Raw genomic sequence first — 17,674 nt, forward strand, 5'->3', positions numbered from 1 at the left:
TTCATCTTTTCTCTAAAGCCGCTGCAGCAGAGCAAGGATTGTAAGGAAATAAAGTGCAGGAGATGCCAAAAAAAGGAGAGGTCATGGAGGACGAAGAAAATGATAGAGAGATTGAAGGATGCACTGAGAAGTGGAGGGAGAGGCACGCAGTGAGAGGAAGAGGAGGCCAAGAATTCATCAGCACATCTCGAGAAGTGTCTTCCTCAATAAAGAGAGAGGCAGAAATGAGCAGAAGCTACAGGAGAGGAAAATGACAGGCAGTGCAGAGAACACTCTGTTATCGCTGATCACTGGATTTCCTGGAATTCCTATTCACTCACACAAGTACACACACACACACACACACACACACACACACACACACATTAAACACAATCATTTCCTGAAAAAAGACACACAAACATGGGAATATGCATGCATGCACTGGCACACAATCTAACAAACACATGAACATAGGTGGACACATGTACACATACACACATACGTGCAATCATGTCGTGACAAACACGTGAACATGGAAAGAAGCATGTACAGACACACACACACACACACACACACACACAGTGGCATCTGTCGGAGGTCTGCAACCTGATGTTCTTATCTAAGCTACAACGCACAAGTTGGGCTAACTAATTAACACTCTGCTGGCCCACTGGCAGGCCCAGCTGACATATCGTCTCTCACAGGATCTAGAGGACGCAGTGAAGATACTGGCATCATATGAAACCAGACAATCTAAGGAATCCATTGATGTCAAATATGCCATGCTGGGTTGTCGGCAAGGTGGCTAAATATGGCTCCAAAGTGAGCAATTTCAAGAATGGAGAGCTCACCATCCAGTCACTGAAAAATGAATCTCTCACAGAGATATCCAAATGTCAAAAGTTTTTGACACCAAATCAAAGCATGAATTTTTCTGTGGTGTTTCTCAAGGTCGTGGTGTCCTAATGTGGTATTTTGGAGGGTTCTCTCACCATTTCTGTTTCACTTCAAGTGGTCAAAAATGGTTCAGTTTTTGCACCGGAACTGTGTAACAAATGGTATCAACCCAAAAATAACTGCAACAACCTATGACACATACCTGAGCATGGGGATGGCTGTCATATACTCCTGTCAGTGGTTGGGTCGGGTTCAGGTGAGGCTAGAAACATCATGACACAGGCTGGGCTTGGGCTTGTATTACAGGGTTCTAGCATCTCTTGAGTTTGTTGTGTGTGTAAACTTTGCTCATTTTCGCAGTGTTTTGTCAGTAAACAGTGTTAGTAACTCAGTGCCTCAATGGGGAGGCATCACACTACCGTCACCCACTGCACAAATACACACTCAGCCACTGTTGCCACAAATACGTATGTGCAAACACACACACACAAACACACACACACGGGTGCACACACACACACACACACACACACACACACACACACACACACATAGTCACAGAGACTTATTTGCTATGTACACAATCTTGCACTTCTATCTTTGTGAGCACATTCTATTGATTTCCATTCATTTGGACAGCCCTCTGCAGCCTTTTCCAAACATTAACCCTTACCCTAACCTTAACTTAAACCCAATTCAAACCTTAACTCTAACCTTAACCAATAAGCCACACTTTACCTTTGTAGGTGCAGTTGTGAAGACTGGCCAAAACGTCCTCACTTCCCAAAATTGTCCCATTTCTGTGGTTGAAAAACATGTTCTGCTCCTCACTATGTAGCATTTACAAATACACACCACACACACACACACACACACACACACAAACACAAGACTCATATTTGCATTTTACGCACACCTTCCCTATCCGGAAACATGAGCTGTCTCTTTTTGCCTGTCTGCCTGATGCGCACATCATCCGCTGTCAGTCAGCTTCATCACCATGGAGACAGACACTGACAGGAAGCCACGTTCAAAAAGGTTCCAGTCGGTGACATATTTTTTATGTGGTGGGATGGGTGGGTTGGGTGGGAGATGGATGCTAATAAATAGATATGCTGTGCAGATAGTTACACACACAGACAGATACGCACACTCACGCGCACGCACGCACTCACTCACTCACTCACACACACACACACACACACACACACACACACACACACACACACACACACACAGTCATAAGTAAAACAATCAGACTGGAAAAACAACATAACTAAAACATTAAGAGAGGAAAACTTCACAGGTCCAGCCATCAATCATCACTCTCATGACAGCTAATCATGGAGAAAAGATTCTTCCCCTCTCTCTCTCTGGTCTCGCTCTCCCTCTCCCTCTCTCTGCCCATCTTTCTATCAATCAATCTCTGCAGACATACATCCATACGTCCAGAGACAGCATACTTATATTTAAACACACACTATATACAGCACATATGCAGGCCTTCATGTGTCTATGCACACTTTAAGGGTCTAGTCAGTATGCCGCGGTGCTCTTCCCCTGCATTATTCTGCTCACATTACCGGCAGTGCAGTGAACGTACACATTACACTATATTCCATTGCTGTCACTCACCCTGCTGCATTTGCATAAATATGCACATTAATATAGCACTCAGCTATCACAAGACAGGCAGACTGTTTGTACTATTGCCACAATGTGATACAGAGCAAATAAATGGTTTTTGATGGTGATGGACTAATCAAGTGCGGCCACTGATTGACAGCATGTTCCTGATGAGCACTTTTCCCCTCAGTGGGTTTCCACTGGGATTAAACTCTGGGGTCCATTTGTTCCTTTAGTTTGGTTTGTTGGGTAGCATTAAAACCTGGGTGGCACCAAAAAAAGCCCATCAAGACGCCTATTTAGATTACTTCTCTTAAGTAGACTAGATTACTTTTCTTGGTAACAAAGCATTGTAACGGATTATGTTTTAAACTTCAGTAATCACATTACAGTTATTGTTTTGATAAAAAAATGTCATAACTTGTGTTACTTAAGCATACTGTAGACTGAGTTATCATGGCAAATTTAACACTTCAACATACACGTCCATCAATGATTGACCACTGATCAAATCACATGTTCCTGTGCTCGGCTGTATCTGCTTCCCAGATAGCTGGTGAAACGAAAAGAGACCAGAGTCACAAAAGTAGCCTGCAGTGAAACACACTCGGAGACGGTTCATTTCATTTATTAAGTTTATTTCATCAGAGACTAAATTCATTAAACTCAAAGAGGAAAAAGGTGCGTTGTACCAGATATAGATAAAAAGTACATTCCCATCTGCAGTCATTTAGAAATCAACATCTGCTGGCTCCGCACAATCATATTAATTTTGAAAGATATTGATTCTCAGCAGGGGAATATAATACAGTAGCTCAGGTGTCTGGTGAGGGCAACGTGAGCCATTTAATTTTACATGTTTTCTTACACTTAGATCGCTGAAGATATAGAAACTACCCATCACCACATTGGGTAATAATTTGTGTTTCATTTGACATTGCGGAGATAGAGACTAAGCTCAAAAATGTTGAAAATAGTCCTTAAAGGGTATTTATCACAGCTGATATTCAACCAAGATAATTTCACTGAAAACCCCTCTGACTGATGTAAAATCATGTTATATTTAAGGTGAATTTCACACAAATGTTTCGACACCTCGAATCATGACACTAATCTATTTATGTGTTAGACAGAGTCATTTGTGCAATTTATAAAGAATAACATGTTGTTTTCTGGGTAACTTCCTTGTAAAGAATGACAATGAAATTAAAACCAGTACTATAAAAAGACCCCAAACCCCCCCAAAACATAAAACTTTTTTTTTTTTTTTTTTTTTTTTTATTAGCTGGTATGAACAGCAGAAAAAGGTCAGATACAGCAAAGCATGTCTGAATGAACAACAATGGTTTCACTATGGTTTAGTCGAAGAAAACACACTGTTGTGGTGACTGAAACTTTAAAGGGTTATTTTGGATTTATCCACAGTTTGTGTATTATTAACCAGTTTGGAGAAGCTGTCAGGAGAACATGGACTGAAAATCTAGCAATGCACTGTTGGGTGGGGGCAGAGGCAAAATGTACTTTAGCCACCCAAAAAAATCAATATCAGTTTAAGTGTACTCTATATTTAGAATATTTTCACCACTTTCCCCTGCCGTCAGACAGCCCTTTCCCTTGACACTGCATTTTCTCAACTGCAGAACTTCTGTATTCCTACACATAAGTGCAGCTGGGCCGCACTTTGTATTACACTGGTTTGAGCACCCACAGCACCTTTTACAGGGGCTTTGGAGTCAGTCATCTCCTGCCTGCAACAACACTGATAGTGCCTGTCCTACGCTCAGCAGCAAATGGGACAGCGAGAGGGACTGTCCCAGGACATAGGAAGGAAACTGGTTTGATTCCCATAAGAAAAAAATCCATCCATAGACCACAACATATGCTGCCAAGAGTTGAGTGAGAGTTACAGTACCATCTGTACCAGCAGAGCTCTCTTGACACAGAGGTTCAGCTGCCCTGTGGCACAATCATTTGAATTTCTGTCTTTTTACAGGCTTCTCATATAAAGTAATCATAACTTTCTTTATGGGTTAAACGTAAAGGTCCCCCGACATTATGACTCATAAAAAGTTCAGTTTAACCTCTCGTCTGGGAGTTAGTTCCGAACCATTTAGACTTTCTCACTTCGTCAGCTCTAGAAAATGGACAGCTAATGGCTCCAGCTGCAGCACTGATTGGATAAACAAAGCAGGGGAAATTCAGGGAAATTGACACTAAGTGTTGAACAATTGCAATCAAAGGCTTGGAGCTGGCTGGCTGCCTTTATTGGGAGTCTGTTTCAAATGCTAATCAGTGATCCCCAAGTCATATGATTAATACATCTGAGTCATATCTGTATTTGTTGTCACACAGATCAGGTAATACAGGGTCAATCCATGGAAATTCAACAAGCGCCTCCCACCTGACCCCATCAGAATCAGTGGATTTCTTTCTATAGTATCCTTTGCATATTCAGTGAAGCCGATGCAAAGATGCAAGATGCAAAATCTTCATACCATGAATATTTTCTGAGTTACAGTTCCTCAAAGTACATACGAGTAGGTCGAAAGTTTGTGCTTTTTTAGTCACATCGTTTTTTTTCCTAGCATTTTTGAGCCCTCAGAACTTCATTCCTAATAGAGATAGCCACATGAAATTTTCAGCGCTGAAAATCTTTTTTTGATCAACACATTTTTCTTCTGTAGCAAACTTTGAGCATGAATATCTTGAATTTCCATAGCAAGACTGCACCAGTTTAATGTCTGTGAGACAGTGTAGTAGAAGCAAGCATTGATATCCTGGATGGGTCATATATTTTCAGAGGCTTCATCAGAGAAAACTTGAAAAAGTACATTTTGTGAAAACTTTCAAGAGTAATATCAACATGTGGGATAAGTGGATTATTAAACATTTTGCATGGTTTCACTGAAGATGCAAAAGATATTGAAAAAAGAAGAAGAACAACAACAACAACAACAACAACAACAACAAAAACAGCTCATTCTAAGAGGATCAGATGATTTTTTTTTTTTTTTTTTTTTTTTTCTGAATTGGTTGATTTTATGTGGAGTGACCCTACAGCCTTGTCAAATGTTCAAAAGTCCAAGCTCGGTAATGAGCATCAAAATAGCAGTAGGTGTTTGATTAAGGACAACATGATAGCACTAAATAGGCAGTTTGTGAGCTGAGAACAAGGCAGTCTTTCTTTTTAGTTCTGTATCATGACAGTACATAAGAGAGCTGCAGATGATGGCCAAGGAAAGCTGCTCTGCTGTTGACAGACTGAAGAAAGACGGGTGGGAAAGGTTCGTCAAGACACAATATCTTCACAGCCCACGCTGACTTAATTAAATATAGTGGCTAATTTTCTTCTGACATGACAGAGGTACCCTTGTATCCGCTGACTCCCTCACTTATTCAGACAGATCACCCTGTCAGAGATGTGCTGCATTGTTAAAATAAGTTTTGAACCCAACTTAAAGACAGACGTCAGATGAAATTTGGAGTGTAGACGTGACAGCTTTCCTGTCTGTATGCATGTCTTCATGAGTCTGCATGCATTTAAAACGCACTGTGCAAAATTTCCATGGGTTGAATTAAGTGAGAGACCTTTAGATACAACAAAGATGTGGAATATGCATATGATCTATCAGTGAGTCAGTCCAATGACGAGAGCCCATCAAATTATGCACTTATTCACATGTTTTTTTTTTTTTTTTTTTTTTTTTTTCCTATGAGTTTCCCAGTTGAGTAGAAAGTGAACAGGGACTTGGATCCAAAATTCACTTGAAAGTTCATTAAATGGTTGTCAAATAAAACATGGGGTGTAGTAATTCTAATTGAGCATCTTTTTTGTGTAGTTGTACTTTTTTGAGTGATTTTACTTTAACTTAAGTATATTTGTGCTTATGTATATTTTTGCTTTAGTATTTGCTCTTCACCACATTTTAAATTGTATCCATTCCAGAGAGCAAGTGACAGATTGTGCAACTTTCACAATAAAAGGTCAGTCAGCAAAGATTAGGATTCTGCTTCTACTTTGTTCGTTCTATTTTTTATTTATTTACTTATTTATTTATTTATTTATTTATTTATTGCCATTTCTACATTTCCAACAAAAGTTGCTTATTCCACTTATTCCATTTGTCAGTTGAGTCTGAGGCATCCTCACTTCAGTCAATCAACTTTGCGCAATGCACCTTTAAAAGAATGTAGTTTGAACTGTGCACTCTCATCCTTTTATCACTGCACTGTATTTACTTCACTAAACTTTTACAGCAGAAGAGAAGAGCAAAGCAGCAAAATATCAGCAAAGTCAGTACTTCTTAACTCTTTCCACTGCAGCTCATAAATAGTTGGTGCCATTTTCTCTTGATGTACACAGCAGGGGAACAGAAACAGATAAATAAAAATACAAAATATTCTGAGGCAAACTGTGCATCATGCCGCTGTCTGTGTGCACATTTATGTGGCTCTTGAATTTTAATTTGCTTGACCTCATCCAGAGTGATACATGGATATGAAGCACTTGAGTAAAAATGAATGCTGGCTCTAATATATCCGCAGACAAACCACATGCTTCACAGAAAATAGATTAAAAGAAACTTGTTGATATAGGTTGGGTGCCTTGCCTACTTTTATCTCTCTGCCCTGTGGACGGGCCAAAAAACCTCAGATTTCGAGAACTGAGTGCAATGACAAACTAGGACACCAGCAAAGCTATTTTTATTTTTAAGTGTTGCCTCTAAACTGACATCTGCAATCTATTGTAAAGGATTATGAGGAGCCTATCTGAGATTAACAGCCATAATTTATACAATCTTAATGACTCTGAAAAGTGTCAATGACGGCAATTAATTCTGTTTACTGAGAAGAGCAAAGCTGTTATTGATATCTTTTTCATACACTGCACACCATTACCCAAACAAGAGATGAGTAGAAATACATTCAAATATATCTTCATGATAACTGCACAGATACATATTTGAAAATAATTTCCTACTTTTTTTTTGTGGAATTGGGATGGAATCTGGCAGCCTTGACTGACCTCCACTTCTATTGTGCAGATATTATCTCATTATCTCTGCCCACACGGGATAGGCTGTCTTGCTTCAAAAATGTATTTACTTATTTTTTTTTTTTAGGTCTGAACTGTCCCAAAGCAAGATAGGCTCATTTACAGGCATGTGGGAAAAGATAATGAGCAACAACGCTGTATTTCAAGGCATGCTCTAAAGGCTAAAATTATGGGATTGTTGTAATTACTTGGAGAGTGGAACAGCATGACCAGTTTGTTGTTTGTGCATATATTTGTGTTTTGATATGAATCCTACCTCAGGCCTGATGACATGCTAGTTTTATTTGCTGTTTTGAAATACTCTCAGCAGCTTAGTGTTGGAGCACAGGGCTGTCCTAATTGCTCTTCAAGGATAAACAGGAAGAAAGAATTTTCTCCCTATCAAATAGTCTTATTTTTTCCAGCAACAATTTCCAGATTTTAAATACACAGTCACCACCATCATGTGAATATTTTTAATGATGAACTGATCCAAACTGCAATATAAACACTGTTTATGTAGACTAGTCGCTCCGTTTTTTTTCTTTTGCTAAAAGCCATATTCAAACTAGCAAACTAGCCTACAACTCGTTCTAACCACCAACTTTTGAGTCTGCTGTGTTAACACTGTCAAAGTATGAAAATGCAGCATACTCAAGAACAACCGTGCATATTCAGTTTGCTCAGTAATTTCAATATGCAGTTACAGCACGCAATGGAGAGAGGGACAAGCTTCTCAGGGGGCAACAGAAAAAGGAGAAGTTTGTAAACCGAAATATGCATTGACATTTTTTGTATTTTCCTTGTTTGCTGATTCTCCTGATTCTCATATTACTCTCATATTTTTTCATGTTTCATATTTTTTCATTAATGTACTCCCTTAGAAATATATATATATATATATATATATATATATATATTATGGCAAGCCGTTTAGGAAAATATTATATATATGGAATGAAAGTCTGAATATATGGAATGAAAGTCTGAATATATGGAATGAAACTTGAATATTTTGAATGAAAGTCTGAATATATGGAATGAAACTTGAATATATGGAATGAAACTTGAATATATGGAATGAAAGTCTGAATATATGGAATGAAACTTGAATATTTTGAATGAAAGTCTGAATATTTTGAATGAAACTTGAATATATGGAATGAAACTTGAATATTTTGAATGAAAGTCTGAATATATGGAATGAAACTCGAATATTTTGAATGAAAGTCTGAATATATGGAATGAAAGTCTGAATATATGGAATGAAACTTGAATATTTTGAATGAAAGTCTGAATATATGGAATGAAACTCGAATATTTTGAATGAAAGTCTGAATATATGGAATGATTTGAATCTATGGAATGATTCATTCCATATATTCAAGTTTCATTCCATATATTCAAGTTTCATTCAAAATATTCAAGTTTCATTCCATATATTCAGACTTTCATTCCATATATTCAAGTTTCATTCAAAATATTCAGACTTTCATTCAAAATATTCAAGTTTCATTCCATATATTCAGACTTTCATTCCATATATTCAAGTGTCATTCAAAATATTCAGACTTTCATTCCATATATTCAAGTTTCATTCCATATATTCAAGTTTCATTCAAAATATTCAGACTTTCATTCAAAATATTCAAGTTTCATTCCATATATTCAGACTTTCATTCCATATATTCAGACTTTCATTCCATATATAATATTTTCCTAAACGGCTTGCCATAATATATATATATATATATATATATATATATATATATATATATATATATATATATATATATATATATACATATATATATATATATAAGTTAGAATTTAGTGTGTGTGCAGTATTATGTTTTTGTTTAGGTATTTTTTCTTTAATAGGAAAATAAATTGGGTGGTGTTTGCTAGTGTACAGCTTGCACAGAAGCTGCTCTGTTTCTTGACTGACTTATCACAGCACCATTTTGTGTCACTATTTTTCTACTTTTCTATTTGTATCTGGAATTATTTTGAAGCTGCACTGACAGTCCAAAACAAGGGCATTGGCTGGCCTGAGCCTAAAGTCTTATATCATTGTCCCCTGGAGGAAAATTTTGGTAAAAATACCTCTAAAATGATCAGTTTTTGTGCTTTTTTTCTTTCTTTTTTCTTTTTTTTTAATATAAGGGTCTATATACCATATGGTTGTGCAGAGTTGTGGTGCCGCTGTGTCCCAATTTCAGACTGATGGATGCTCTGTAGCGCTATGCTGAAGAGGAGAAGATTCAGCTCTCACCTTTCCCCTACTGGAGCCACAATACAGCCAGTCATCTTTAACTCTGCCACTTTTAAGCAGAGCCCCCAACTGAGCAAGATTGAATGTCAGACTGCTGCTTTGCCTGACCTGATTCATCAATTGTGTCTGGGCAATGTGTCTGAGGGCTTTTAGGTGGTTTACTTAATCGTAAATAGTTGCAAGCTGCCCATTGTTTTATAGTGTGGCCTCAAAGTCAGATTTTACACTGATTGTAACTGTTTTGTGGAATGTCCTGTTAAACGTTTTGCGGGATACACATCCCTCCTTACATCCTCACTTGAAGGGCTCACCTTAATCATTGCCTATTTATTTTCCACTGAGTATCACAGTGTGCCCTATTTAATGTTGTAGTCAGTTAGTGTTTTAGCTATTTAGCTGTTTTGGTTATTTGTTATCGTAAAATAAAGGTTTTGGCTTACATTTATGGTGGTTCTTTCTTCATTCCTCAGGTCCTCAATGCAACAGTTATCCTGTTTGAATAATACATTTTTTCGATTGTGAACTGAATGCACCACTCTTCTTGAACAATTTGCTTGTGTCCGCACCCAGGTGGTAGAGGTCTACAATAATCAGTGGGCTTATGTAGAGGTATTCCGTCTGTACCCTCTGTGCACTGTGCTGGGTCACAAGAATACACACCAAACACCTGTGTCACAACCACAAACATGCCACAATTCTCCTTTCCTCACTTTGGTTGGCTGATATTACATTATTCCTGAGCTGAGCTGGCAGTGGCACCACCTACTAAGATGGCTGGCTCAGTGGGACCATCCAGCTGCTGAGGCTAACCAGAGAGCGCTGCTGTTCTGTTTTTGTGGGGGAAAAAAAACTTTTGTATTATCATTGTTATGGCGTCTGTGGTGTGTCCTGTCTCTACCTGTCACCTTTGCTCATCACTCAGTAAATGCAGGAAGGATGATAGTGACAGCAGCAGCTGCTTGGGGGTGAGACCAGACCAGATGCAGCCACATGCCAGAAAGTGTGTGTGTTAGGTGGTGGTGGTGGGGTTATTCTACAAGTTGCTGCTGCCATGAAATGAAAAAAAAAAAAAAAAAAAAAAAAATGAGACAAAACTTAGGAGATATGCTTAGATTAAATTTTTCGACAGGACATTATGACTGATTTCAATATGGCACACTTTACAAGTTTTTGCCATAAAAAACAATCTGCCACTACTTCCATTACCAGCTCCCGAGAACCCAGATTTATTGATGCCTATGTTGAAGCCAAGAGGTAACCTTTTAACTCTTCTCATCAATAAGCCAGAGCAGACGTAGAGGGTAAAGTGTGGAATTCTCCCCTGAGTGAACCGGGGGAAATGGTCCAGTTTGGATTTGACACGAGGCCAGCAAGAGGGTGTGTGGTCCCTGGGGTGTAGGATAAGTCAGCTTCGGTATGTTTCAAACACATCAAACTGGTCTGAAGGTGGGTGGAGGAGAGTGACTGACACAACCCTGCTGACGCTGTGCTCAGGCCAGGCTGAAATAAATCAAAGAGCAGCCATCACTGTGCTTCAGAGGTGGCAAAAGTACTGACATTCTGTACTTAAGTAGAAGTAAAGATACCTGTGTGAGAAAAGACTCTGGTAAAAGTAGAAGTACCAATTCAACTTCTTTACTCAAGTAAAAGTAAGAAAGTACAGGCTCTGAAATGTACTTAAGTACAAAAGCAAAAAGTAAAAATGATTTTTTTACCATTAATGATACATATACCTTTTTGATAACTTTTTGACAAAAAAAAAGTTCAGGGCACACAAAACAGGAACTTTTCCTCTTTTATTAACAACCTGCAAAGTGCTGGTACAGAGAGAATAAAAATCACACAACAGTCTAGTTTTGCTGCAAGCCCAGTTTCACACAATATCAAGACTGAACTGACCAGAGGTCTTGAATGAGTACCTTGATAACAGCTTTGGTACTCTCAATACTATACCTAACGTATATGACTTTTAACATTTTTTTTTCTTGCTTCTCCGACTCTGTTTTGTTGTTGGCTAAAATTGTCTTCCCTGGCAACTGTCTTCCTCCATGTCTCCAGATTTCTCTTTATGGTTTTCTTTTTCTTAACTGCTCTCATGCCCCGCGCCCTCTCTCCCTTTCCCTCTCTGTGCAGGGTTTCCTCCAGGATTTTTTGAAACTGTGGGGGAGGGCTTCAGCGTTAATGTTAATAATTTTTACCATGGATCTTTTGTAGCCCAGAGGAGATATGTTGCTCAAACACTTGGTATGTAGTGTTGGTGTATGTTTATGAGTTGTAGAACATAATAAATTATTTTGAAGGAGTAGATGTTTACCAGTAAGCTTGACTCCAATAATTTAACAATATGTTAAATTATTATTTGTTTTAATAATGTAAATTACTTATCAAACAGACCTAACTATTCAACTACCAATGAATGAGCAGGAGTATGCATGTGATAACATAGATTGAAAAATTAGCTGAAGTGATACCTCTTCTCTGAATAGACAAGCTAAGCCAGTGTGCTGCTGTTAGCCAGTGAAACTAGAGCGGAGTGGCAACTCTTCGCTTTGTTACACAATCTATGTCGATGTGCTGCTGTAGCCTCGAAACTTTCTCTGCCTTTTGTTCTCGTACGGTGCCGGTGCAGTTGTTGTAATGTTTTTTCTTGGTGGTAACGAGCCCGCCCGCCCCCACCAAAAAGAGAGAGAGAGGGAGAGAGAAGTAACGAGGCTGTTTTGACAATGTAAGGAGTAAAAAGTACAGATAGTTGTGTTCAAATGTAGGGAGTAAAAGTAAAAAGTCGGCAGAAAATTAAATACTCAAGTAAAGTAAAGATACCTGAAAAATCTACTTAAGTACGGTAACGAAGTATTTGTACTTCGTTACTTCCCACCTCTGCTGTGCTTCCATTTCAACTGACTACTCACACAAGGACTTTACAGAACATTACATATCATACTTTGCTTTCCCTTTTACCATATCTTTCTCTCTTTTTCCTCTCTCTATTTCTATTGCTGGGAGCTGGTTGCCTGCTTTTTCAGTGTCATCCACGCGGCAGAAGATAAATTCCTATCTCTCCATCTCCAAATGCCTTTTCTCTCCAGTTCCCCTGCATTTATCCTGAGAAGGCTCTTGTCTCCTTCCCTCTCCGTGTCCTTAAAATCTCTCTCTCGCTTTATCCAGAGGATTTTCCATCTCTCTCCACCTCTGCCTTTTCTTTCCCACTAAGCCCCCCGTACTAATTTAGCTTATTACACATGCAAATATCCATATCCACAGCAAAAAGCAGGAGGAGAGAAAACAATAACAACATTCAGCGATGAAGTGCTTTGCAGGGCTATAAGAAAAAGAAAAAACAAATTTTCGATGATGGTTGCAAGCGACGCCGCATTACACCACTGACTCAACAGACCTCCCCTCCAATCTCCTCCCCTCTCCTCCCTTCCCCATACACACACTTCCATATTAGCACACTCTAAGTGTTTGTAATTAATCCACATAATCAGTTAATTTGGAGTCTACAGACCAGCTAAATGGATTACAGGGTCGTAACCTGCTTGCCAGCTGAAAATCTCTGTTGCTCTGGGAGGTTGGAGGCAGTTGATACCTCCTGTGCCTTTCCCAGCTGCCGTCTGCCCTCCTCAACACTCAGACCTGACGTTTTGGTGGTGGTGAGACAGGGTGAGCATCAACATAAGAGGTAGAAACAAGGAGAGTGAATAAGTGATGTACGGCAGATAGATAGATTTATTTCTTTGTTGATGTATTCATTGAGGTAGTCGTTTGTTTGCATGGAACGGGTACAGATAGGCCAACAGTGGCAATTTCTATTACAGTTTCTGATGTGCTTGGACATTTTATCCTTATCTTTTAGTCTTTATAGCCTCTTCAAACACACAGCTAACCCTGCATCCTGACTGTGAGTTCATCATTGCTGTGCAGCAAAGCTTTATTCAACCCCGCGCAAACACACTTTATATTCAGTTCTAGTGGAAATAGTTTTTTTCAATAGACACCAAATATGTCCTGCTGAATCATGGGGAAATGTGTATAAAATGATGCAGAATGATGCAGAAATGATGAAGATATTCTCTAAATGATATAATGGTGCATCCATAAAATAACGGCATCTTGGGTTTGAATATTTCACTCTGTATTTAGCGTGATGCAGCTTCAGTGAAGCGCTCCAATACAGAATATGCACATGACACTGTTATACAATAGGAGGAAAAATTATGTTTTTTTCTAACTGAAGCTATTTAGATCGATAATTTAAGGGAGAGGGAGAGTTGAAGTCAGAGTTTAAGGATATAGATGAGGCAACTTTCCAACGCCAGTCCCTTGACAGACATTTACACTCAACTTCAACTATATGGACAGTCAAAGTGTACATTATTTATCTTACTTAACTTTAAGTTTTGCACAAAGAAACACACTTATGAAAGAAGACAGTATTACATGTTCAGTTAGTGTTGATGAGAGTACACAAGGTCCAAGGGGTTTATAACTGTCTTACCCATAGAGAGAGAGAGGATAGAGCTGAGTAACTTTATTATTCATCATATTTATATTATCCCATAATTGACCCATAATTTATTTGTTACAATAAAATTTTATCACCATATTTTTGTTGAGGGTTATGCTTGAAGTTAGACTTGACTTCAACATGGAAGAAATGGCTAAAGAAACATGTGCAAGATTTGACATTTGTTTTAGGCTTTCTGGTAAGGAATCCTAAATTCCCTAAATAACAACCTTTGATTGAGAAGGTAGTTTGACCAAAGTAAATACACAAGAGCAAAGAGAGGAATGGCCCAGCAGAGAGAAAGAAGGAGGGAAAGTGAGGGAGAGATTGCGATGGAGCGATAGAGGGAGATGAGAGAATTTCCCGAAGGAGGTGCGGTGGAAGCGTGGAGAACAGACTGCACGCGGTTAGATTTATGGCTGATTTGTGTTGATGGTGACTCTGTGGGTTCAATCTCTGTTAAATTGTGTGGCAAATCAGGAGGGAGAGTACGGTCCGGCTGCAATAACCTCCTAAATTTATCCCTCTTGCCGTCTCTCCCTCTGTCTTTCTGCTCCTTTTTCAGGCAACTGTTGAGTTTGTCCGATGCTCTAATGAGCAGGTGAGGCTTCCAGCTCAGCCACGATTGACCTGGTGGCAGAAAGGTGTGTAATTCAAAGTCCACAGCAGCTTGGTGCTTCACCTCAAGGGAAAATGCAGTCCTACAAGGGCACTTGGCAAAACAAACTACATCAAATTGCCCTCTCACCCGCTGTCTTCTTCATGACAAGACCCTTAGAGACTCTGGAAAATGGAGGCCTAAGCCAACTCATTTGAAGCAAGCTCTATGGTATAAGATTATAGGAATTCGTTGTGTGAAAGTCAACACTTTTGAAGCTCTTGGGAGGGGTGAGCCAGAGCAGCTTTGCAACACTGAGCCATTACGTCCTTAGCTACAAAAAAAAAAAAAAAAAATAAAGATTGGAGGCAATTTTCCGGGTTCTGTTAGAGTCAATTTGAACTCTCTATCTTCCTCTATCTTCAGCTGAAACTTTTTTTTTTCCATTTCTATGTCCGTAAGTCAGTTGCATCTCACTTTGATATACTGAGAGCCAAAAACTTATCTTGTGACTGCTGAAGGTCATTACATTAGGTGAAGAGCAAAATAGAAGAAGGCAAAGGAGTAATGCACAACTTCCTGTGGTCAGATTCCTGTGTATTTATTCCAGCGTTGTTGGCAAACTTGGAAACTACATTTAGTGTGGAGGAAACGACTGGACTTGTTATTCCACAGTTCTCTGTAGCTCTGCAAAACACCACACTTACAAAAACTGTGTCAAATCAGACAGATCACTTCAAGAACCACTGAATTTAGGGAGATTTTTTTTTCTTATGTGATTATTTATTGAACATGAACATGAATCTCATGTCACCATCAAATAGGCCTCTGATTTTCGATACAGCATTTCAGCTTTTTCAAGTCCTACGGGGAGTGTAAATGTTAATACAGAAAAAAAAATGAAAGTGAGTCACTTTGTTTTAGGCATCGTACAAACTGTTAACTGCTGAAAATTCAAAGGTTAAAAAGTACAACCTTGTTGGTGTGTGGTATGAAAATTTCTCTTTATGGTTTCCCCTTCGGCAGCGCGCTATGACAGCCGAGACCGTGCACGATATTAAAGCTGCGTTGATTCCTGGCACCAGAACATACACGCCTCAGAAAGATACATCCTCACCCATCTGATCTCACTTCTGAAAATTCCTCTGTATGGTTTCCCCTTCAGCAGTGCTATGACAGCTGAGACTGTGCACGATATCAAAGCCACGTTGATTCCTGGCACCAGAACATACACGCCTCAGAAAGCAACATCCTAACCCATCTGATCTCACTTCTCGCCCTTCCATCATCTTCCCTCCACTTTGCCAGAGGGGGGAAATGAGGCAGTCAGAGAGACAAAGATGTTCTCCTAATGCTGAGAGTCATATGAAAACATGTCAGCAACTGTAAGAATGACATCTCACCTATGAAATGTTTTACTCAGAGTGCACCTTTGTGTGCTTAGCTGTCTTGGGAGAGAAAGGTGAAATGGATCTTTAAGACTGCCACCTCCAAAAGAGACAAAGACATGATTGAACGTGCACTGTACTCACCCTGACTCATACGCTGACAACTGAAAAATATGCTACACTGGAATCTGAATGTACAAACAACAAAATAAACACAAATACATCGCCAAAAAAATCTGCATCTTAGGTCATTTTGTCTCACATTCAGTGTTTAAATCTTGTTTTTCTTTTCAAGTGAAAAAACACCAGTGGAACAACATAATCCCACCTGTTTTCCAATGCAATTGTTTGAGGAACAAGCATAAATATGTTCAAACAAGGCAGATTAAAGCAGATCAGCCCACTAGTATCAACAAAGTGAGACTTGATTTAAGAAAATTATGGAAACAAGCTGATTAGCAAAGCAAACAAGAGGGATTCTGTCATCCCACTGGCAGATTTTTTTCATTTGTTTTAAGAAAAACAAGATTTTATGAGTAAGTATGAGACTAAATAAGTTGCTAACGTGGATATTTTTTGGAGAGTACACACACACACACACACACACACACAGACACAGAGAGAGAGAGAGAGAGAGAGAGAGAGAGAGAGAGGTAAACATTATTCCTCAGTCGGTTAAAATGTTGGGCCAGTCAGGGCACTGAATTATTGTTGTTATTATTGTTGTTGTGTAAGGATATGGAGGCACTGCAGCCACTTTGAGGCATTTGCGCCTATAGCACATTATTATATGTCTGATGGATGTCTTATGTTATATGTTATATGTATGTGTATATTATTTGGTATTTGTTGTTTTGCCACGAAGAACAAGTGTCTCGGACGCAAGAAAAATTTCAGAAGAGATTCTGACAATAAAAGTACTCAACAACTCAACAACAACTCAACATCAACAACATGCACCGTGTGAAACCCTATTCTATTCAGGGACCGCTTTTACAGTATATTAAAATAGACACCCAGACATACACATGCATAGGAAAGGTAGTGCCGCCAACTCATACACAGGCTTACTACATGTAAATATATCCCTGGGCACAGACAAATAGACCTATGACACACACACACACACACACACACACACACGCATGCACGCACACACACACAGAGAGGCAGAGAGAGAGAGCACTGCAACAGAAAGACTTATACACAGCACTTTTGACTGTCTTGTTTTGCCTCAGCACTCCTGCTCCTGAGCCGGCCCAGGTGTTCTGCCAGCAAAGTTGTTGGATGCTAAACATGATTGATCGCAGGCTTTGTGTCTGCTGCATTACACTCAAACCTGCCTCCTGTGGCCTGCCAAACACTA

At 39.1% G+C, this 17,674-nt stretch overlaps 1 protein-coding gene across 1 annotated transcript in view; it reads right to left on the reverse strand.

The window, feature by feature from the left end:
- The window catches only part of tmtopsa (teleost multiple tissue opsin a), a 78,138-nt gene that overhangs the window by 15,706 nt on the left and 44,758 nt on the right, over positions 1-17,674 (reverse strand). The window lies entirely within an intron of this gene.

The sequence above is a fragment of the Myripristis murdjan genome, chromosome 17, assembly GCF_902150065.1.
Source record: "Myripristis murdjan chromosome 17, fMyrMur1.1, whole genome shotgun sequence".
Classification (NCBI taxonomy): Eukaryota; Metazoa; Chordata; class Actinopteri; order Holocentriformes; family Holocentridae; genus Myripristis; species Myripristis murdjan.